Here is a 22,226-nt window from a genome sequence, read left to right on the forward strand (position 1 = left end):
GCTGAGCCCACTGAGAGCACCTCTGTGCACCACATGGAGCCAGGTCACAGAGGATGCTCACCCTGCAGTGACGAGTGACAGCCTGACCACCACATGGGGACGCTTGTCCCAGACACCCTCGCCCTGCTTCCCCTCCTTGGGGCACTGGCCCATCCAGGGCTGACCTGCATCCCCCCACCACCACCACAGGAAGCACGTGGCTGCAGCAGTCGAGCTGTCAGAACTGGGGGATGTGTCAGGGGCCTGCACTGGCGTCAAATCAGACCCGACAGCTGTCATTCCCCCAGCCCGTCACACGGTCCTCCTGGCACAGCACGTGCATCTGGGAGCCGGCAGGCGCTCAGCCTTACTTGAGATGCGGGGATCCTACCCCCAGGCTCAGCCTCCCCAGAGACAGGGTCCAGGCCCGCTTCTCCCCAGCGGGGTCTGCACGGGTGGGAGGTGGCTCTGATGGGAGTCAGGCTTGGGGCTTCCTGCTGGCCAAGTCCTCTCCTTCTCCGGCTCCCGTGTGAGTAAGGGGTCGGGCTGCTTGCACCCCTCCCTCTGACACTGCAGGTCCCTGCAGGCTCCCAGCTCCACTCCAGTGGCCTGGAGCACACAGCACGGTCCTCAGGGAAGCCACACTGTCGTCCAGTCGCTCACTCGTGTCTGACTCTGCGACCCTGTGGATTGCAGCACGCTAGGCTTCCCTGTCCTTCACCATCTCCCTGAGCTTGCTCAAACTCATGTCCATCGAGTCGGTAATGTCATCTAACCATCTCATTCTCTGTCATCCCCTTCTCCCACCCTCAATCTTTCCCAGCATCAGGGTCTTTTCCAATGAGCCAGCTCTTTGCATCAGGTGGCCAAAGTATTGAAGCTTCAGCTTCAGCATCAGTCCTTCTAATGAATATTCACGACTGATTTCCTTTAGGATTCACTGGTTTGATCTCCTTGCAGTCCAAGGAACTCTCAAGAGTTTTCTCCAACACCACAGTTCGAAAGCATCAATTCTTTGGTGCTCAGCCCTTTTATGGTCCAACTTTCACATCCATACGTGACTACTGGAAAAACCGTAGCCTTGACTATTCAAACCTCTGTTGGCAAAGAAACGTCTCTGCTTTTTATTATACTGTCTAGGTTTGTCACAGTTTCCCCAACAAAAGCCTTGGCGTCCAGTTTATGAGACAGCAGGGTCCCCACACTCCCAGGGATGACCTGCCGCCTGACACCATCCATGCAGAGAGATGGAGCCAGGCACTCACATCCAGCGATGGGAGGATCTGAAGCAGCAGGAATTCTGGTTAGACAGAAGGAGGGACTTCCCGCCTATCAGTTCCCCATTTTCCTTTTCTTTTTTTTCGGAGATCTTTGACATTAGTTAGTATGGCTCCCTAACTGGTAGAGAGCCATTCTCTCCATAGGTGCTGTATAGGTGGCTCAGACGGTAAAGAATCCACCTGCAATCCAGGAGACCTGTATCTGATCCCTGGGTTGGGAAGATCCCCTGGAGGAGGGCATGGCAACTCACTCCAGTATCCTTGCCTGGAGAATCCCCATGGACAGAGGAGCCTGGCGGGCTATAGTTGCTGCTAAGTCACTTCAGTGGTGTCCGACTCTGGACCCCATAGATGGCAGTCCACCAGGCTCCCCCGTCAGTGGGATTCTCCTGGCAAGAACACTGGAGTGGACTGCCATTTCCTTCTCCAAAGAGCCAGACACAAGACACAAGTGATCGACTAAGCGCAGCGCAGCAGCACAGTGTGGCTCCCATCGAGAGAAGCACAGGCCCATCTGAAGTCAGAGAAACGGACTAGATGGCAGTTCTCAGCCTTGGTAACAGGTGTATGTGAATCCCCCGGGTGGGGGTCCCCAGGAGACACCCCAGGCCAATTAGAGCAGGATTTCTGAGGATGGAGCCCAGCATCAGGATTTCGTCTTAAATCTATTTGTGACTCCACTGTGTAGGGAAGAGTGACAGCCGTCCTGCCGTCCCCGTCGGCCCCCAGGCTGATGGCTCTGCTAACAAGTGCCTGCTGCCGCCAATTCAACGCTCCACGTCCAGACACCTGGCCTCCCATGCTCTCCCCCAGAGCCCAGCCCAGAGGGTGGGCAGTGAGGACACGGAGGAGCTGATGATGGGAAGTGCTAGGGAGGCAGGATACTTGATGATGGCCTGGCCTCAGGAGTACTGTTTTTCACTCCAAGGCAAGACAGACGCACACGCGTGCGTGTGCACACAGACAGGCACACCCAGGCACTCGCACAGAGCGCCACGCTGAGCGTCATGACAGTGAAACACACTGCAGAAGCTGGGGGTCTGGGGCAGGCAGTGAAACAAACTCGGTCTAGCCAGACGCCTCCAAGGGACTTCAACACGATGGTTAACTGGCCCAGCTCTGGACAAATCCATCTCGAGACACCTCTCCGTCAGGAGCTGGCCGTGCCGGGGGAGCCCTCGGGGTTGAGCTGTGTTCAGATCAGGCGGGGAAAGGGCTCGGAATCTCCCTGTAATGGGTCCTGGTTGTTCCAGGGATGACGACCACGGTGCATTTCTGATGTTAATATCGTCCAGCTACCGTGTACTGCAATTATTCTGCATCGATTTTAAAGCCGACTTAGCACAATAGCAGCTTCTAATTTGTAAGCAAAACCGCGGCGGCATAAATCAAACTGTTAGAGGGAACGCCACGGAGCATGCTAATGGAGTTAATAGACAGCAGTGGGCAGCCTGGGCAGTGGGCCCCGCAGGTCCACCCTGCCCGCAGCCCGGCCTCCCTGCCCACGCTCCGCCTGTCTGTCCACCCCAACCTCCTCGTGCGTTTCTGGCAGCAGCTCCCCAAATCTGGATGGATGAGCTGGGACTAAACCCACAGTGTGGGACAAAACCCACAGCAAGGAGAGGAGGAGAGGTCCCAGCACGTGGCCCAGGGAGTGATTTAAGGAGAGAGCTACAAACCATGGGAGAACAGGGACCCAGAGGCCAGCAGTGGGGAGCCTGAGCCTCTGGTTCTTGCTGACAATTAGTATTTCCTGGGGACCCACCAGAGAAAGGCCCTGGACTTGGCATGCTCTCGGCAGGAACGCGGGTGATGGAGCCAGAGCACAAAATGAGCCATCGCACAGGCCCCACACACGAGCATTGGGGGCTTCTCTGGGCGGCATTGGGCTGGGGAGCGGCTGTCAGGAGCCAAGACCCCTGTGGCTCACCCAGACATGCCCTCACGGGTGCTGGGAGGCCTGCCAGCCTGGCAAGGGGAGGTCTGGCTGGGCAGTGCATGCTGGACCTGCCTCCCTTCCCCCTCCCCCACTTCCTTCGGCCACCATCACCGCAGGCCATGCCAGCAGGGCCTCCACCCCCACCAGCTGCAGCCGCCCCTGAATCTGGAAGTCCCAGTTCAGCCCAAGGTCAAACAGGCCTTGCCAGGGCTGCAGCCAGTACCCCGTGTGCAGGAAGTGGGGAACCCGTTCACACCGCCTCTTCCTTGGGGCCGTGGTCCGCCCCCTGCACCCCAGCAAGACCAAGCCCAGCATTGTGTCGGGGGTAGCCGAGAAGTTCAATATGGTTCATCAGAAGAACTGCCAGGAGCAGACGGCAGAAGCCTGGGCAGATCTAAGGAAACAGAGCACCGAGCCGCTGCCCACTTCCTCTCCAACACACCCTCACTGGGGTCCCTTAAATAACGCGTTTTATGTCCAAGTCCGACGGTAAGTTCGAGTGCAGAGGGAGAACACAGAGGATTTCTCAGGCAGTGAAGCGAGTCTGTATCATATTTCCATGGCGGACCCCTTTCATGATACACCCGCCGAACCAACAGAAGATACAACAAGGGTGATCTCCAATGTAAAGGGTGGACTTGGGTGATAAAGGTGTGTCAATACCCCTTCACTAATTATAGCAAATGTATGCTCTGTTGAGGGGTGCTGACTCCCAGGGGGAGACTGCCTGGGGTTGGGGGCAGAAGGTCCCTGAGAACTCTCTTTAACCTTCTGCTCAGTTTTGCCATGAACGTGAAACTGCTCTGAACAAGGCATTGAATGGCCTGGTGACAGTGTTATGAAATAAAATTTTATTAAAACTGAAAAAAAAAAAGCTTCGATCAGATGCTCAGCCTGCTTCAATATTTCCCATGGTTTTTATTTATTCTATTTTACGTTTATTTATTTATTTGGCAGAACCACGTCTCAGCTGCGGCAAGCAGGATTTTCAACCTTTGTTTCGGCGTGTGGGATCTTACGAGGGCGGCATGTGGGATCTAGTTCCCTGACCAGGGGTGGAACCCAAAAACCCTGCATAAGCAGCACGTAATCTTAGCCACCGGACCACCAAAGAAGTCCCTACTATTTCCTTTTTATACAAAATAATGTCTCCGTGTGTCAAGGCAGTCCAGTCATGACAAGGCAAGGTCTGTGTCCCACCCCTGCAGAAGCAGGTGCCTCAGTGAATGAACAAATGAACAAGCCAGGGAAGAAGCGAGTAACGCATGGGGTGAGAGCCCAAGCGAGCGGTCCTGATGAGAGGCTGCCCCCTCCCCCTCGGCCTGCAGCCAGGGAGCCCGGAGAAGCCCCGCCTGTGCTTGGGGTGACGTAGCCCCATGACCCTGGCTGCTCTCCCCTCCCTTCTTCCACCAAGAGCCAGCAAACCTGCAAAAGGCCAGCCCGATGCCCAGTCCAGGGCTCTCCTGTCCCAGAGCCATGGAAGGTGACTTGAACTATCTCTCTTCATCTTTGGAAGAGAGCACTGGGTGAAGGGTGGCTCCAGAGTTGCGAGCTATGGGCCAAGGCCGGAGTGCTGCTTATCCAGGATCTACCGTGAGCAGGGCCTGCCCTCTGAAGGACAGAAGCTGCCCCACCTGGGCCCCTCCGCTGGCAGCCTGGCATGCTGGTCCCCAGGGGGATGGGACGTGAATCTCCCGTCACAGGGAGGCAGCCACCAGGGCCAGGACGGCAGGGCTATGTCAGTCCCAGTGAAAACCTGTATCAGATTCCTCCACAGATCCCCCCCATGCTCTCCACTCCCAGCAAACAACCAGTTTCAGCCTGATCACCCCGCCTGCTCTGCCCACCCGTGCTGAGCCACTCTGTGCTGGGCACGGGCCACCAGGCCTGGCCCCTGAGTTCCCTCCATGAGGGTAACTGGCCATGGGGCTTAAGACCTTCCAGCCAGGTGCTGTCTGCCCTCCAAGACCCCTGCAGAGGGCATCCGAGATGAGGCCCGGGGCCTGGCCAGCTCTGAGAGCTTCACACCAAGTCACGTTCCCCGGTCCGTCACTGGCCTGCAGGAGCAAAGGGAACACAGCAGTCAGGAGCAGGGACGGCTCCAGAATCAGCCAGAGGACATTAACAAGGTGGGTGCTCAGATCAGCGTCCTGGGTGGTGTGAGCTCCCAGAATGGGCAGCTGCTGTGGGTACCTTGAACTCATCCTTGACTTCTCCCTTCTCCACTCTAATCCTGGATCTCACAGTAAGGAGTACAAACCAGCCTCTAGGGGCTTAAAAGGAGGCTTGGTTTAAGAGGACTGCCAACCTGGCCGCTCCTTCACTCCTGGCTAGGGAGGTCAGGACGTCTTCCCGCCAGAGAGCTAAGCTAAGTCCTGCTCAGGGCCTAACACTGGCCCCAGGACTGAGTAAACGGGCTGCCTCCTTTCCCAGGTGGCACTAGTGGTAAAGAACCCGCCTGCCAACGCAGGAGACTTAAGAAACGCTGGTTCGATCCCTGGGTTGGAAAGATCCCCTGGAGGAGGGCATGGCAACCCACTCCAGTATTCTTGCCTGGAGAATCCCATGGACAGAGCAGCCTGGCGGGCTACAGTCCCTGGGGTCGCAAAGAGTCAGACACTACTGCAGCAACTTCACACAACCAAGCAGCAGCTCCCTTCCTCCTGCGAGCGGGACACGCCCTGCAGACCCCCACAACAGCGCCCAGGTCAGCTGTGGCCACTGACATCGTCCACAAAGGAAGATGTCAGCCTGGAGAGCCCGGGCCGCCTTGCTGGACCACGAAGTCTGACTCTGAGCCCACGCTCACAGCCGCTGATGAGAGAGAAAGCCCTCTTCTCTAGCATATCCCTCTTGGTTTGAGGCCTTCACTTCACAGCCACACAATGCAAAGAGTCACCACGGCGACTGCCTGCCTGGCTGAGTGGCCCTGACAGCTGCCAAGTCCACTCTGGTGCCCAGTGCTTCCGGCCCCTCCTAGGGTCCCAGCTGTAGTCCAGGGCACTGCTGCCCGAGGTAAAGAAGGACAAGAAACACCAGGTTGATTTTTCTGATGACCCAGATCCAGCTAGATGCATTTGTTACTGGCCAGGCAGCTGGTGATGCAGACATGCGTTCATCATCGCGGAGAGGAAGAGGCAGCGGGTATCCCTGCGATGCTACCTGGGCGCCCCTCTGCCACACCCCACCCCACCCCACTCCTTCCTGTCCTTCCCTCTCCTCTCCTCCTCCTCCCCTCTCAGGCCCTGCTCTCCTCTTTCACTCCGTCTCTGCTGAGACCCTCGATGGGGCACCCAGTCTCCACCACAGGCAGGCCTCAGCCCCGCCAGCAAGGCCAGGTAGCCAGGTTACGGCCCATGCCAGCCCCTACGCTTGCCTACCCACGTCCCACCGGCCTGGCTAATGCCCCGGGGCCAACTCCAGGCCCTCCTCTCAAGAGCTCAGAGAGGTTTTCACTCCTGTTTAAGCACTGAGTCCCCGGAGAGCATCCTAAAAGCACAGAACCCCACCTTCCATTTCCTCAGCCTCTTTAAGCCCTGGGTGGCAGGACTCACTCCACTTCTGGCCGCCTCCTCCTGCCCTGAAGGAGCTAGGGGAGGGGCGGGAGGAGGAGAATGACTCGCCTGCCCGCCTCCTCCAGCTGGAGGAAAAGCTAACACACAGCCTAGAGGGCCGGCTGGGCAGGGCGGCCGAGAATGCAGACAGGCCCTCCAGCCTGGTTCTGAGCACAGGCTCCCCACAGCTCCTGGCTGGGGAGCACGGCTACACCACTCCAGCCAGCATCACACACACACCTCACCCGGCCCACACACCCATCGTGCACTGGACAATGGGCTAAACCCTCCAGTGTTTCAGTTACTCCCTGAGCCAGAAATTGTCCCATTCTACAGATGAGGTCAGGTTTGTACAAACAGGAAGCGGTGATGCCAGGAATCAGACACGCCTGTGTGTCTCCAAAACCAGTGCCCTTCCTACCTTATTACCTTCACCTCCCACCAGGGCTGGGGAAGCCTGGAAGGAGGGAAGGAGGATGAGAGAATGTTGGGGACGGGGAGAGGGTTGGGGGGAGGAGGAAGGGAGGGGGAGGGACATGGGGATGTGGGCAGCACACAGCCAGGCCAGAGCATCCCTGTCTCTGTGTGCTTTCTTCTCCCCATCCCCAGTTTCCTGGGGGAGAAACGTGTCTGCACCACCACGGGAGGTCTGGAGCAGCGTTCACCTCAACCCCCTCCCCGTGCCCCGAAAGGCCGGCCACCCCTCTGCCTGCTGCCTCGGTGATGCGGGAGATGCCAGAGCAGTGGGCGCTGGCTGGGTGGGGCTGCTTCCTTCTGCATCACTGAGGATGCGAGACCTAGGTCAGCCTCTAGCTCGACGGGGACCCAAGATGCCTTCCACAAGGGCCCCCGAATTCCAGGTCAGGGGGCAGCACAGGGGGGCATGGAGGCTCACCTCCCAACACCTCCTAACAGCCAGGTGGCAGGAACCCAGAGGGAGAGAGGCATGAACAGAAGTTTGGAAACATCAAACAGGAAAAAAAACAAACAAAAAACAAAACAGAAAAATAACTCCAGTAAACTAAGCAGCAGGGCGGCACCCTGCCCACCCCCTCCTCCCCATCCCTTCCTCCAACCCTGGTGCAGAGGTCCACTCTGGCAGCCTAGTCTCCCCCAGGACAGCGAGCCCTTGGGGTAGTGGCCTGGCCTGGAATTCCACGAGGGCCCTGTGAAGCAAGGGGCCATGCCTGTCTTGTCTAAAGGCTGGAGGTCAGGGCCTTAGCAAAGAAGGGTCACGTTCCCATGTTTCCCCAGGACGCCTGCAGCTGCCTGGAGACACCGGCCAACACTGGGGAGGCAAGGCGCTGCAGCAGATCCCTGGAGGAACCACCCAGCCTGGAGGCCAGGCCACCTCCTGCCCCATCTAACACACTTGGGCACCTATGGTTCCACTGAAGCCAGGTGGGCTTGATCTACTCCCCATGTGGCTGGACCCCCGACCACCCAGCCTCCATAAAAGCAAAATATGGTCTTGACGCTCTCCAGGGAAGACGTGCTTCCGGCTCCTCAGAGACAGTGCAGAATGGGGAGGACCGGGCTGGAGAGGCTGCCTGAAGGTTCTCGGAGGGCCTGGCCCTGCCCACAGATTCAGCAGCACTGGTCTAAGCAAGGGTGTCTGCATGTGTCTGGGGAAGGAAGGAGCCTCCTGGTCTCCCCGAATGGAGAAAGGAGTGGTCCACAGTGATGCAGGCAAGCATTGTTCCTCAGAAACCTACCTCCACCTCCATGGTTGAAGCACAAGCCGCGGGCTCTGTCCAGCAGAGGACAGGCACCTGATCTGGGCAACCCCATGGGGCAGTTACAGCCAAGAAGAACATGCTCCCCCAGCACAGACCTAGGCAGGGAGCGAAGGCAGGGTGCCCCATCAGCCCCAGGTCACAGGATCCGTGCTGTGTGATCCCGAGATACCCAGGGCATCCCACGGTCATCCCAGGACCCCGGAGCCCCAGAGCAGCCAGAAGCCCGAACCAGCCCAACAGAGCCACTCTCTCCAGCCTCGGTAGATGTTTCCAGGCTGGCCCACTTCCCCCCAACCCAGCGCAGAGCCTCAGGTGGGCCCCCACTCAACTCCCCACTTCCCGGGGGTCTTGAGCAGGCTCTGCCGAGGTGTCAGCCTCCATGGGCACCTGGGCAGGCAGCCTGCAAGAACCAGACCCACACACAAGGCTGCCTGGAAGGAGAAATGCCTCAGGGAACAAGCACTGCCAGCTTTGGGGCCACCCAGAAACAGAAACATGGACACAGAACCATAGGCAGTCACAGAGAGAACAAGACAGGCATCGTAATGTACACCAACATCACCCTCTACAGGTTTCAAGGACTTCCCCAAACACCCCGATGTGTCCTCCGGACAATTCTCCCAGGCCGGCCAGCCGAGTGTTAAGGTTTATTCCCATTCTGCAGATGAGAAGCTCAAGTTCCCACAGGCAGGCCACGGCAGAATGGCCAGGGGAACCCGCACACCTGTCGAGGCTTTTTCCACGTGTGCCCTGGGATGGCCCTCGAGACAAAGTCGGAAGGACAGAGGGTCGAGAGGAAGAGGAGATGCAGCCAGTGGTGGTGGAGAGCCAGGAAGTAAAAACTGTGTGTCCTTTCCAGTGGGGGCAGGACAGCCCTGCATTCACAGTGGGACAGCATCACAGCCTGCAGCCGTGAGTTTGTGGGGGGGTGGGGGGGCGGTGGTGTTCGTTTGTTTTCTCAAAGGGCAGAGGCTACCAGTATAGCAAGATGGGGAGGCGCCCGGATGGGAGTGGGTGCTGGGAGAGACAGAGGTGGGAGGCGGAGGGAGGCAACAGCAGGGGGCTGGGGAAGCAGGAAGAGAAAGCTCTTCCTAGTGCTGCAGGGTGGAATTGGAACAACCGTAATTAAGGCTTCTTTCTAACAATAGGAAGGGAGCCGGGAGGCGCTGGGTGTCAAACACAGCACCGTGCTCCCCTCCTCTCCTCTCCTCTCCGTAGCGGGGGTGCCTAATGAAGCAGCCCACCCCTCATTACCGCTTGGCTTGGCTCGGTGGTGACAGCCCTCCCAGGAAGGGAAGGCGATGGGGGAGGTGGGGGGCAAGGGGTGCGGCTGGATCCCCGGCCAGATTCCCCTCTCCTCCTGACCTTGGGTGGGCCATGGGGCCCAAAGACCATGCACCTGGGCCCAGCCCCACAGCACAGCAGCTGCAGGTTCCCAGCCAGGAGCCCCGAGATGAAGAAAAATGTGGGGCAGTTTGGTGAGGCCTGGAGAGTGAGTTCCAGCACATAGAGGACACATCGGGTCCTGGCCAGTTCCCCCACTTGCAAGACGTAAATAACTCCACCCCTAGTCCCTAGCTCCATCTCCGGTCCCTAGCTCCATCTCCGGTCCCTAGCACTATCTCCGGTCCCTAGCTCCCTCTCTGGTCCCTCACTCCACCCAGGCTACTAAGAGGAAGAGAAAGATAAAGCATCTTGAGAAAACACAAAGGGGAACATAAGAAATGCATAAGATCACAGGATGTCAGACCCCGGAGGGATCTTAGAGACAAGCTGGTCCAAGTCCACCACTGAGCAGATGTAGTAACTTCTGCCCAGAGAGGCGAAGTAACTTGCTCAGGGTCACACAGTCAGCCAGCAACAGCCGGGCTGGAACCCAGGGCTCCATGCCCCTCTGCCACTCTTTCCTACCCTCCCACCTGGATCCCAGGAGCGACTGAAGAGTTAACCAGTGCACATCTCCCGTGAAAAGCAGGACTCCTGCACTTCTAGAAGTGGGGAAGGAGGCAGTCTACATAGCTGGGCCCACTGGGGGCTGGGAGGCTGCCCAGCCCGCCCCACCCACCCCTCCCTGATGAGACGCGAGGCACCTCCATCCACACCTCCATCCAGGAGGGAGGAGAGGAAACAAAACAGCGATGCTGAGAATCCTGTCGCTCCTCCTCCCACCGCTCCTGACTCACACCCACACAGGCGCCCCATCCCCGGCAGGCGGTGGAGCTCAGGGCAGGCGGAGGGGGCTCCAGGCAGAGGGGAGACGGGAGGGGATCGCTCGCTTTGGCTGCCATAAATGGTAAGGAATCAAGCACCTTGCGATCAGCTCTTCTGCCTGCATACACGTTTCTTTCCCCCACCTCCACCAGGGACCCCATCCCCTCCCCAGCGCACCCCACCCCCCAGGCCTCAGGGCCCAGTCAGCACCGTGTCCTAAATGGCTCAGACATCCCAGGGCTCGTGCCCAGGACCCAGGCTCATCGGCCTGACAGGCTGTCACTCTGATTTGGGTCCAGCGACTTCTCGCCCGCAGGTGGGAGGCCTCCCTTCAGCAGGTGGGGGGACAGTGACTTGGAACACACCTGACCACCACCACCCCTCCCGCCCCCGCCTGGCCACAGAGAACGCTAGGGCTGCTGCTGCTCACCGCAGGAGCATGGAAGGCTCAGGAAGGTCCTGCCAGCAGCCGCACCTTCCTTAGTTGTTCAGTCGCTCAGTCGTATCCGACTCTTTGCGACCCCATGGACTGCAGCATGCCAGGCTTCCCTGTCCTTCATTATCTCCTGGAGTTTGCTCAGATTCGTGTCCGTTGAATCAGTGATGCCATCCAACCACCTAATCCTCTGTCTTTCCTTAGAGCCCATGGCAAAGGGCCATGGGGGTCTGCGGGCCAGGCCACCTTCACCTATTCTCCAAACCCACCACCTGCAGTCTCCACCGACAGCGGGGGAGAAAGTCCCTGCTCACCACACTGGACGCATCAGAGCTTTTCCAGGCTTCCAGTATCACCTTATTTCTCCTCCCCCCATGTCCTCCACGCTGCCTTGCCCCCTCTCACGCAGAAACTTCCACGACTGTCCCACTGCCCTGCCTTCTCCCTGGCTGTCCATGCCCTATCCTTCGGGTTCTGGAGCCCCATCCTTGCCGGCCATCAGATATTCCCTGAGACCTGTCTCCTCCATCCAGCCTGCTCTGCTCAGAAGTCAGATGGCAGGCACTGGACACAGAGATGCAGACATCGCCGCCAGGGTCAGGAGAGACCCCAGCACCATCTCTGGACACGGCAGCCACTCCACGCACGGGGTTCCCTCCACTCCCGAGGGGCAGCCACAGGCCCCCCACCCCCACCTCCTCCTCCAAGCTCACCTCCTTCCTGGGGTCCATCCCCAGGTTCACACCCTGCTGGGCTCAGATTCCCCTTCTCACGTGTCTGCCCCTTGTCCAGGCCAGTCTGGGGGTTAGTGAACCAGGGCTCATCATTGAGGACACATTTGAGGAATCAAGGGACTCAGCACTGAGGAAGGTCAGGACACCCCAAGGCAGGGCTGAAAAGAGCAACATGCCCACACCCACACCCCAGGGCACTGGCTGGCCCGGGCTCTGGCCCAGCGTGGTCACCGGGGAGGCATGTGGAAAGGGGCTGACAGGCTAGGATCCACGGGGGACACCCCAAAGAGTGTCTTCCCCAGAGGGATGTGGGGAAGCCAGAATACCTACCCCCAAGCGACTCAGACACACCCGGATGGCACAACCAGACGCTGGGCACACAGAGGAGCACCCAGGCTGCCCGCCTCACCTGCGGGAGTCAGGGCAGCCGTGCAAACAGAGGCAGAGCCGCTGGCCGGGGCCCTGGGTCTCACGTCTCCACCTGCTCCTGCCCTCTCTCTCCAGGAGGTGTGGAAGGCAGATCTCAGAGGACGAGCAGACCCCAGGAGCGGCATCTGGCCCTGGGGGGCTGGCAGGGGGCAAGCACTTCATCTACATTCTACCCTCACCTTCTTCTGGCATCAGCATCTGCTTTTTCTCCAGGGAATTCTCCTCCTCCCCCGTGCAGATGGCCTTGTCCTATCAATCAGGGACAGGACACCTCTGCCCACCCCTGCCCAAGGGTGGGCTGGTGACCAGCCAGCCTCTCTCTCCCAGGGACGCCAACTCCTGAGCAGTGAGCCCCAAGGGTCACAAACAGCAGGAGCTGTGGCATCCTGCAGAGCCAACGGGGCCAGGCTTGCTGTCATCTGTCACCCTCTGCTTCTACTCTGTGTGTGGTCACACGACTGAAGCAGGTTAGCACACATGCACATGTAAATGCACACACACATACTTACACTATGAAAGTGTTAGTCACTCAGTCACATACAACTCTTTGCGACCCCGTGGACTGTAGCCCACCAGGCTCCTCTGTCCATAGGATTCTCCAGGCAAGAGTACTGGAGTAGGTTGCCATTCCCTTCTCCAAGGATCTTCCTGACCCAGGGATTGAACCCAGGTCTCCTGCATCGCAACCAGAATTTTTACCTCTGAGCCATCAGGGAAGCTATTCACACATGCATACATGTTTGTGTACATACATAAAACATTACTTATACACATGTGTGCACATGCATACACATACATATCTGTGTGTGCAGCGGGGAGGAAGCTCTGAGAATGTACAATTTGTGTACCTCAGGGAAGATGCAAGTGCAGAACCAGACCAGTGGAAGCTGAGGATATTTTAAAAACCCTCAGCCAGGGGAGCTTCCCTGGCGGTCCAGTGGTTAAGATTCCATGCTTCCACTGCAGGGGTCATGAGTTTGATCCCTGGTCAGAGAACCACACGCTGTATGGTGCAGCCAAAAATAATTGTAAAGACCCTCAGGAATTTGTCCTTCCCTCTGTGCTATCACAGCAACTTCAGACAAAGACAGATTCACGCTGGCTGTCCCTCACCCCCTCCTTCTGCTTGTACTCTCTGTACTGTCACTGAGACATACCAAGAAAGGTTAAAAGAAAAAAACTCATCACTGAGGACTTCCCTGGTGGTCCGCAGCTAAGACTCTGCACTCCCAGCACAGGGGGCCCGGGCTTGATCCCTGGCCAGGGAATTAGATCCCACCTGCCATATTTAAAGATCCCAGCACAGCCAAAGAAGTAAATAAAAATAAATATTAAATAAAAAGAGCAGCAGAAACATTCTTGAAAAGCATAAGATGAGCAGACTTGCCCTACCACCTATGGAGACTTGTCATAAGGTATTGGGAATTGAGACGGTGTAACACAGGGAAAGATGTACGGTACCCATCGGTAGGGAAGGGAGGCCTGGCGAGTGGGCAGGGGGGCGCTCAGGCAGCTGATGTTACAAGAGGAGAGGAACAGGAGCCCTGCTCACATCACACACAAATACATTCCAGATCTACAAAGCACTCAAGTATGAAAAGTAAAGCTTTCAGAAATAAACACAGGGACTCGCCTTTGATCATTCATTCATTCAAAAATTTATGAGTGCCTATTATCTTGTGACAAGCACTGTCCTATTACCAGGGACATAAAGATGTCCCCGAGATATTATATATTTCCTAAATAATACATAAAATGTACAATCTCACAAAGAAAAGAGACTGAAAAGTTTGACTACATTAATGTAAAGAATTTGTTTATCAAAAGACCTGTGAAGAAAGTGAAAAGACAAGCTGTAAATTGTGTTTGTTCTGCACTCAGAAGACAACAGATGATTATCCAGAACATAAATAAAATACCTAAATATTAGTAGGAAGTAGCAAACAACTCAGTAGGAAAATGAACAAAAACATCAACAGGCATTCACAGAAACGAATGACTGATAAACCTAGAAAGAGAGGTTCACTAGTAATCAGAGAAATGCAAATTTAAAACACAACACAGCATTTTACACCCACTGTACGGGAGAATGCCCAAAATTTTCTACTTTCAATTGCCACTCCACTGGGGGAAATGTCAACCGATGCTTCCACTTTGGAAAACAACCTGGCATTCTCTGATATGGTGGAGACGCAAGCATCCTGAATCTGAGCAATGCCGATCCTTGCTGTGTTCCCTGGAGCAGTTCTCCAAGTGGGGTCCTTGGACGGGCTCGACACTGAGGAACTTTATAGCCATTTGACATAGCCGGAACATTCCTGCACACAATCAGTGAGCTCAGGAATGCAGGGGGTCACCTGTGACTGCAGCTGGCTACCAGTCACACAGGACACCGCCATCCGAGCACTGGAAGGAAAAGAGCTGCTCCTTCAGAGATATTTTTGGAAGCGCTGCCCTAGAGACACTCCTGCATATGTGCACCACGAGGCTTGTTTAAGAACGCTCCCCGAAGCATGTTTGCAAAGAAGGAAATAACCCAATGTCATTACGAGAAGAACACACCGCCACACACTCACACAACAGAACCCTCCAGAGCAGCAAAAACACAGACGCTCTTATAACATACATCAACATGGATGGATGGATAAGTGTAACATTGAACTTCTTCAAAGTTCAGAAGGCTTCCACCTCTCACAAGTTTAAAAACAAGCCCAGCCAAACGACGCGGTGTTTAAGGATGCCTACACGTGCAGAAAAGCTATAAAGAGACACTTAACACAAACTGTCAGGAGAATGGTTCTCTCCAGGGAGGGTGCTGGGTCTATGGCCCAGGGAGGACCACAGAGACTTCACGGGTGTAGATAATGATCCCTGAACTGCACGGTGGGCACATGTTCGTCATATACATTTTCAAACTATATGAATTTAGATATGCTATATTACACATTTTGAAAGTTTTAAATGACCATTTTTTTTTGGTTAGTAAGGTGACCTGGAGGAAGCCCAAATGCCTGGCATCTCTTGTCAGCTCAGATTCTGGCCAAGCTGCCCAGCACAGCCCAACCCTGAGTGCACCAGCGCCCATGACCTGCCCTTGGAGCACCCAGGGCAGAGGGCCACAAGACCCTACTATGTGACTGCAGGCCCAGTCGGCCCGATTCACAGCCCCAGGGACAAAGGGAGGCAGAGAAGGTATGGTCCGACTGGAGTCAGAGGGAAGGGTGCAGTGAGGCAGGGCAGCTGCAGGCCTGAGCTCTGACACCCTTGCCCTCAACCACTGCCTTCCACCCTATCCTCCATTCCCACTTCTATCCCGTATGCCTGAGAGCAGAGGACATCCAGAACTCTCCCCAGCCTAACGAGACATCTGGGGCTCTGCCCAGGCCCCAGAGCCCTGCCCAGCACTGTCATGCCAGCCCTGGACACCTGACTCACTGTGGGGAGGCTCCCTGGGGGGCCATGCTCTCACTGCAGCAGGATGGTGACAACACTGCACCCACCGGTCACCAAGTGCAACGTGCCAGCATCTCTCTACGAAGCGGACCTGGATGAGGCACACTGCCGCACCTGGGCCCCGGGACAGCCCCACAGCACAGATGATGCTGTCACATGTGGGGAAACCCAGGCAGCAGGAGGGGCAGGAGACCCCAGCCACACAGGCATCATTTCTGGGGACTCTGAGTCAGTAGGTCACAGGTCGAAGGGCAGGGTGTCTGTCTGTACAAAGCTGCCTGGGTGACTTGAACCTATAACCCTAGGGGAGAGCCCTGGAGTGGACAGGAAGCCCCTGACGGCAATCACCCTAGCGCACCTCCTGCATGGTACTGAGCTGCCTGACATGACAGAGAGGATTTGAACCCCACAGCCTTGCTTTCCAGGGGCTTCCCTGATGGCTCACACAGTAAAGAATCTGCCTACAGTGCAGGAGACCCAGGTTTGATCCTTGGGTCAGGTTTGATCCCTCAGTCAGGAAGATCCTCTAGAGAAGGGAATGGCTACCCACTCCAGTATTCTTGCCTGGAGAATCCCATGGGCAGAGGAGCCTGGTGGGCTACAGTCCATGGAGTCATTTCCAAGGCCTCCTCCAGGCTCTCAGGAGGCCTGCCAGGACCCAAAGGAGAATATGGCAGAGCCCATATGAATGGAAGCACAAACTGACGCTATTAAAAGAGATTTCAGGTCCCCTGAGGTCCCAGGGCTGGAGGAGGACAAGCTGGGGGTGACGGCCCTCACCCTCCCCACCGCGTGCCATTTTTAACATCCCAGTCCCAACCCCCCACCACTCCTGCCGGCAGATTAGCTTTCAACTGTGAACAGAGACAATGGTTCAGAAGACTTAACTCTGCCTGACGGGTCTACCTCTGCCTCAAAGCTTCCTAACTGGGACCAAGTAAGCAGGCACATCGCAGCCGGAGGGGAGCGGCAGGCGGCTCCTAAGCTGGATTATGAGCTGCAACAGCTTGCAGCCTGAGTGGCAAAGCAAGACCTGTCACGGTGGCCACTGCCCAAAAAGCAAAACATCACTCTCCACAGAGCCCTGGCGCCAAGCCAAAGAGCCCCAGCCACTCACCAGCCCAGGAAGCCACACGCTGCTGGCCCTGTCCAGGCTGCTATTACCCATTGTCTCCTGTGTTAAGCCCATTTCACACGTGCTGGAGACTGTCTGGATCACCCTTCTCCCTGGCCTCATCCTCATCTATCCAGCAAACTCCTATTCATCCTTCAAAACCCAGCTGTCACTGTCCTCTCTGTATCTTGTTGCTATTAAGCAGTATTAATTACTGGGTCATTGTGGCTCAGATGGTAAAGAATCTGCCTACAGTGCAAGAGACCCCAGTTCAATCCCTGGGTCAGGAAGATCCCCTGGAGAAGGAAATAGCAACCCACTCCAGTATTCTTGCCTGGAGAATTCCATGGACAGAGGAGTGTGGCAGGCTACAGTCCATGGGGTCACAAAGAGTCAGACACAACTGAACGACTTTCACTTTTTTCTTTTTCAAGAAGCTCTAATGGAGACTCACTGCCCAGAACTGCAATTGCCTGTCTTACGTGCCTGACTCCTCTGTCGGGCTTACAGCAGGTGCTCAATAAATGCACTCACGGCACATTAGCCACAGAGCACCTTTCCACAGAAGAAAGAAAGAAGACATAATTCACTAATGCTTTTTTATAAACTTGGACACTCTTTAAAAGAAACAGGCGGTTTTTCCCTTGCCTTTATGTCTGATGGACACATTTTGGAGAAGGGATCAGACAGCCACCACCCCACATGGGAGAAGGGAGAGACAGGTTAAGTCAGGCTCCCAGGATGGATGCAGGGTCGGGGCCACGGCTGCCCCAGCCCAGAATGCTGGGGCGGTGAGGGGTGCTCAGTGTCCAAGTGCCCCGGGGGGAGGACAGGCCAGGTGACCTCTCCAGCCGCGACTTCCTGGCCGGGAAAGCTGATCCGCCCTGTACGAGCCCAGTCAGCCGGTCCCCAGCGCTGGAGGCCCCTGCGCACGCAGCGGGCATTCAGGAAATAGTTGTGGCATGAGTGCATGGGCTCAATTGAGACCCCACAGCCCAGCGAGCCTGCCGTCAAGTTCAGCCAAGGGCAGCCGGGCGCACGGAGGCAGGGCAGGGCGAGGCTCCGTCCTCCGGGGAGGGCTGTGGAGGCGCCAGTGGCCTTTTTGTGCTCCTTCGGGGCAGCAGCGGACGGTGGGGGACAGGCCTGGGGCCCTTTCCCACCATGGTAACAGCATTTTCCCCATTTCAGAGGGACTCTCTCTCTCCATGCTCTTCCTCCCCGCCCCCTCTTGACTGACACCAATGCTGGCTCTGACATGATTTAAAAATAGATATCAAGACAAGGAAGTTTAATTTTTAATGCTTGGAAAGGAAGCGAACACAGCCGGCATCCCCTCGCGGCCACATGCCCGGGGCTCCGGGCGTCTGCCCCCCTCCCCCGCCTGACCCACCCCGAGGATCCACGTGGAGCTGCCCTGCGGGGAGCAGGCCGGGAGCCCCGGGGTGCGGGGCAGGGAGCCTCTCCATGCCTCCTGCTTCCCAGCTTGGCCTGTATGTCCTGCTCGGATTCTATGCTGACCCCTCAGAGCCCATCCCCGCCTTCCCTGAGAGAAGGCAGCCCACAAACTCAGGACACGACGCCACCCCACCCGTACTGTGCACAGACCTTGTCCTGGGCGTCATGGACCACGGGGCAGCCACGGCATCCACTGGCAACCAAGCCAGTACCGAATACGAGCCCCTGAAGTGACTGGAGAGCTGAGAGCAAGCTGCCCACACCCAGAGGGCAAGTGAACAGCCTGAGGGGAGGCCAAGCTAGAGCCCTGTCCCCCCACATAGGAGAGGTCAATCAGGGCACCCCCCCCAACCCGACCCAGCCCTGCACCAGCCTTCCTCCTGCTCCGGCAGGCACCCTTGGGTAATTGGCCTTTATTAAGGAAGCAATCCACAAGGAACAGACTTTCCAAAGGGGCCAGAATGTCACCACTCTGCCAGGCATGATTTAAAGCGATGGGACAGCTCTGCCAGCCACGTGAAAAGTGACCACGATCCTCAGAAACAATCATGACAGCACCCGCAGCTCTACCTCCAGCACGCCCTCTTCCATACAAGACAGGAACTCAGTGCGGGTTGGGGGGAACAGGGCTGGGGTCACAACGTGCCATCCCAAGAAGGGGACAGAGGCCCCCAGCACTTGGAGCTCCCCCTGTACTCAGAGTTAAAAGCCCTGAGCCTTTTGTGCCCTCCTGGAGGGGCTTAGATGCACCTGATCTCTGCCTGGAGAACTCCACCAGATGGTCCCAGGAGGCCGGTGAGATTGGGGCGGACTGCCGTGGCCGGAGGACTGATGGAAGGGCCCCTCGGGTCGGGGAAACGCCTGCCCAGCTCACTTCCTGTCCACCTCAAAGCCAGCCTTCTCTTTGGCCCCGAGGATCTGGGCAGGGTATATGCAGGCCCAGAGGAGATGAGCTTCATTCAGGCAGGCTGACCTCTACCCCACCATCTATATCAGGCCCTCAGAAATGCGGCCCCGGGTGCCAACCTGGCTAGCACCAGCTGGCTCTAGTCTGCAGTGCCAGGGGCAGACCTGAACACCACCCCCTCCTCCGCCCGGCAGGCACCCAGCAGCCTGCAGGCACCTGCCCTTTCCTGGGGAAGAGAAGGAGGCGGTGCCAGCCCCAGGGCCCCGCCTCCATCCTGCCCCCGGTGATGTCACCCCAGCCCTCGTCAATACCAGCACCCCAGAAGCTCCACCCAGTGGCCAGGAACTGAGCCCACTCAGGCCTGCAATGGGGGCTGCAGTGCAAGACGGCTGCACCCCTCCCAGCAGCGGGACTCCTCCCTGGGGGGCTCCCCTGAGGCAGGGGGTATAGAGACAAGAGGCGGGTCTGGAGAAGGACCAGGTAAGCTTCAGGATCTATGGAAGATGTCTATGTATGGACTGCAGGCTTCAGGTTCAACTCTAACGCCTCCTTAGAAAAAAAAGCCTCCTTTGGGGATGTGAGCCAGGAGACTAGAGAACAGATGCTACACAATTCCTGACAATCGCTCTGGGTCCCCGAGGGCTCGGCTCTGACCACTCGCCTCCTGGCCCCCACGCTCTCACTCCCCGCTGTGCTTTCCAGGAGGACTCTCCAGGGGTCCTGCCTCGTCAACAACCCCACCCGCCTTGGATCTTTCTCTCCTGACTTGGCTCTTCCCTCCGTGGCTCCCCCCATCTCAGACCCCCAAGCACCTCCCGCAGGAAGCCCCTGCCGCACTGGAGCACAGGGACCACTGGCCCAAATCCTGGCCACACCTGCTCTTTCCCCTCCCAAGAAACGCAGTGCCCACAACGGTCACACACACACAAGCATTCTCTTGTGCTGATTTTCCATCTCTCCTAAGGTCCGGGCCTTATGTCATCATCTCATACACTACTAGCATATAAGAGCTGGGTCTCTGAGACTCCAAATTTTTCCCAGCCCATAGCATGTCATGAGAAATCTGAAAATACTAAGTAACCGGAAAAGTCAGAGGCTAGGAGACAGTGACTTCTTGCCTGGTAAAAGACAGGTGGGCGGTGCTTTCTTAATAGGAGGAGTATGCTTTCTCACTGTAACCAAAAGGGAAGGCCGTTCCACCGACCTGCTCGTTCTCCTTGGGATTAAAAGTTGCTTGTCACCCTACAGCTAAGCAACTAGGACAGCCTGCTCCACTGACAAGTTTGAGAACTGACTTCTCCTCCCCATCAAGTGGGATGTGGGAACCCCTACCCCACGTTTGAATTTTGTGCACTGATCCTTCATCCATTCACCCACAAACACATAACTATTAATAGTGCCTTCTAGTGCAGGGCCAAGGTCCCTAAATTCTTGGAGAAATGAAGAGGCAGTCATACCTACTCCGGCCAGAAGGTGGCGGGGTGGGGGTGGGGAGGAGCACAGCTGAGTGAGAGGTACTGGCCAGGGCAGGGAGCATCCCATGAGGGCCTTTCTAGCAAGAGAGGGGCATGGGCAGAAAGGTAGAAAGGGAGGTCGAGACCATGAACAAGGGCAGAGAGGGAAGTGAGCGGGCCGCATTTGTGCAAATCCGCAGGCACCAGAGAAATACACATGGGTGCTTGACTGACACAGATGCTGGCAGACGAGCCAGAGGACCAGCAGCAGCTGCCCAAAGGCGGCCCCAGAACCATTCCTGACATTCCCATGGATCTTCCCCAGTCTCCCCTCACCACGGGGCAGGTAACACCTTACAGCCGTGGCCAGAGGACCCCAGGCCATGGAGGTGTCTGGGGAAATCCTACTCAGACCATCTCAGACCAAGTTTCTGGGAAGAGAAGAGACGGGGGCTCCCTCCCCAGAGTGAAGGCAAGCAGGCGGGACGTCCCGTAACTAAGGAGGTGAGGCTGTGAGGGAGACCATCACAACTCCCCACTCCCACTGGACTGCAAAGGAAACCAGTCCTTGGGGATAAAATGATTTGCCCAAGGTCACACGAAGAGCTAATGCAGAACCAAGGCCGGAGGCCAGGCTTCTTCCTGCCCTAGCCTGAGCCCACCCCATCTATGGGAAAACTCACCCTGCCCAACCCTACACACCCACAAAAGTTTTTCAGTTCAAGTGGGTCAGTTCACACAAACTCTTGAACACCAAAGCACACTGCGCCCAGCCCACTGCACTGAATGACTCCCCTGCCCCACCCTCCCCCGGGGACTCCTCCTGGACCGTGGGCAGCTGACAGCCTCCAGGAGGCAGAAGGACAGCCCTGGGGCAGAGCCAAACATCTGTGCTGACTACATACATCTGGGCTCTGGAGGAGAAAGGCGAAGGCAGAAGTTGAGCTGAAGAAAGAACCAGATATGAATGTAAGAAGTTTTCAGATTCGCCAGACTAGGATAGATATTTCTCATGCACACAGGGAAGGGAGGAGAACCGCAGACGGAGAATAATTCCGAGCAGCCCCACCCACTGACACCTCCCCTGGAACATCATCTCTCACCAAGGATGGGGCACGCCCTTTGTCCCTTCCAGTCTCCGGGTTCCAGCCAGAGCACATGGTTGGCCCACTTGCAGTCCACTGCAATCCCTCAAAAGCAGCTGCTGCCACCCGATGGCAGCACCCCTCCCACATCCTCCTTCTCCCCGCAAGCCCCAGCTCCTGGGGGTGAGGGTTGGGCAGAGCTGCAGGCCACTCAGAGGCCCCCTTGGCCTGGGTCAGGGGGCCCCCCAGCTTTTCCCGGGATTCACTGGAAGGAGGGGGAGGGGCGTGACAGCCACCGCTAGCCCACCTCACGCCCATAGAACGCAGCAGACTGTGTTCTCCAACATGCAAGAGGAATACAAGAAGAAACTCGGAAAACCATGTGCACTTCTGCCTGAATTCAACTCAAGGTCACAGCTGTTAAAAACGCCGACCCCCACACCTATATCTGCACAGG

General features: G+C 57.0%; 1 protein-coding gene across 3 annotated transcripts in view; it reads right to left on the reverse strand.

The window, feature by feature from the left end:
* The window catches only part of TSPAN9 (tetraspanin 9), a 187,549-nt gene that overhangs the window by 52,837 nt on the left and 112,486 nt on the right, over positions 1 to 22,226 (reverse strand). The window lies entirely within an intron of this gene.

This window comes from Budorcas taxicolor, chromosome 5 (genome assembly GCF_023091745.1).
Source record: "Budorcas taxicolor isolate Tak-1 chromosome 5, Takin1.1, whole genome shotgun sequence".
Classification (NCBI taxonomy): Eukaryota; Metazoa; Chordata; class Mammalia; order Artiodactyla; family Bovidae; genus Budorcas; species Budorcas taxicolor.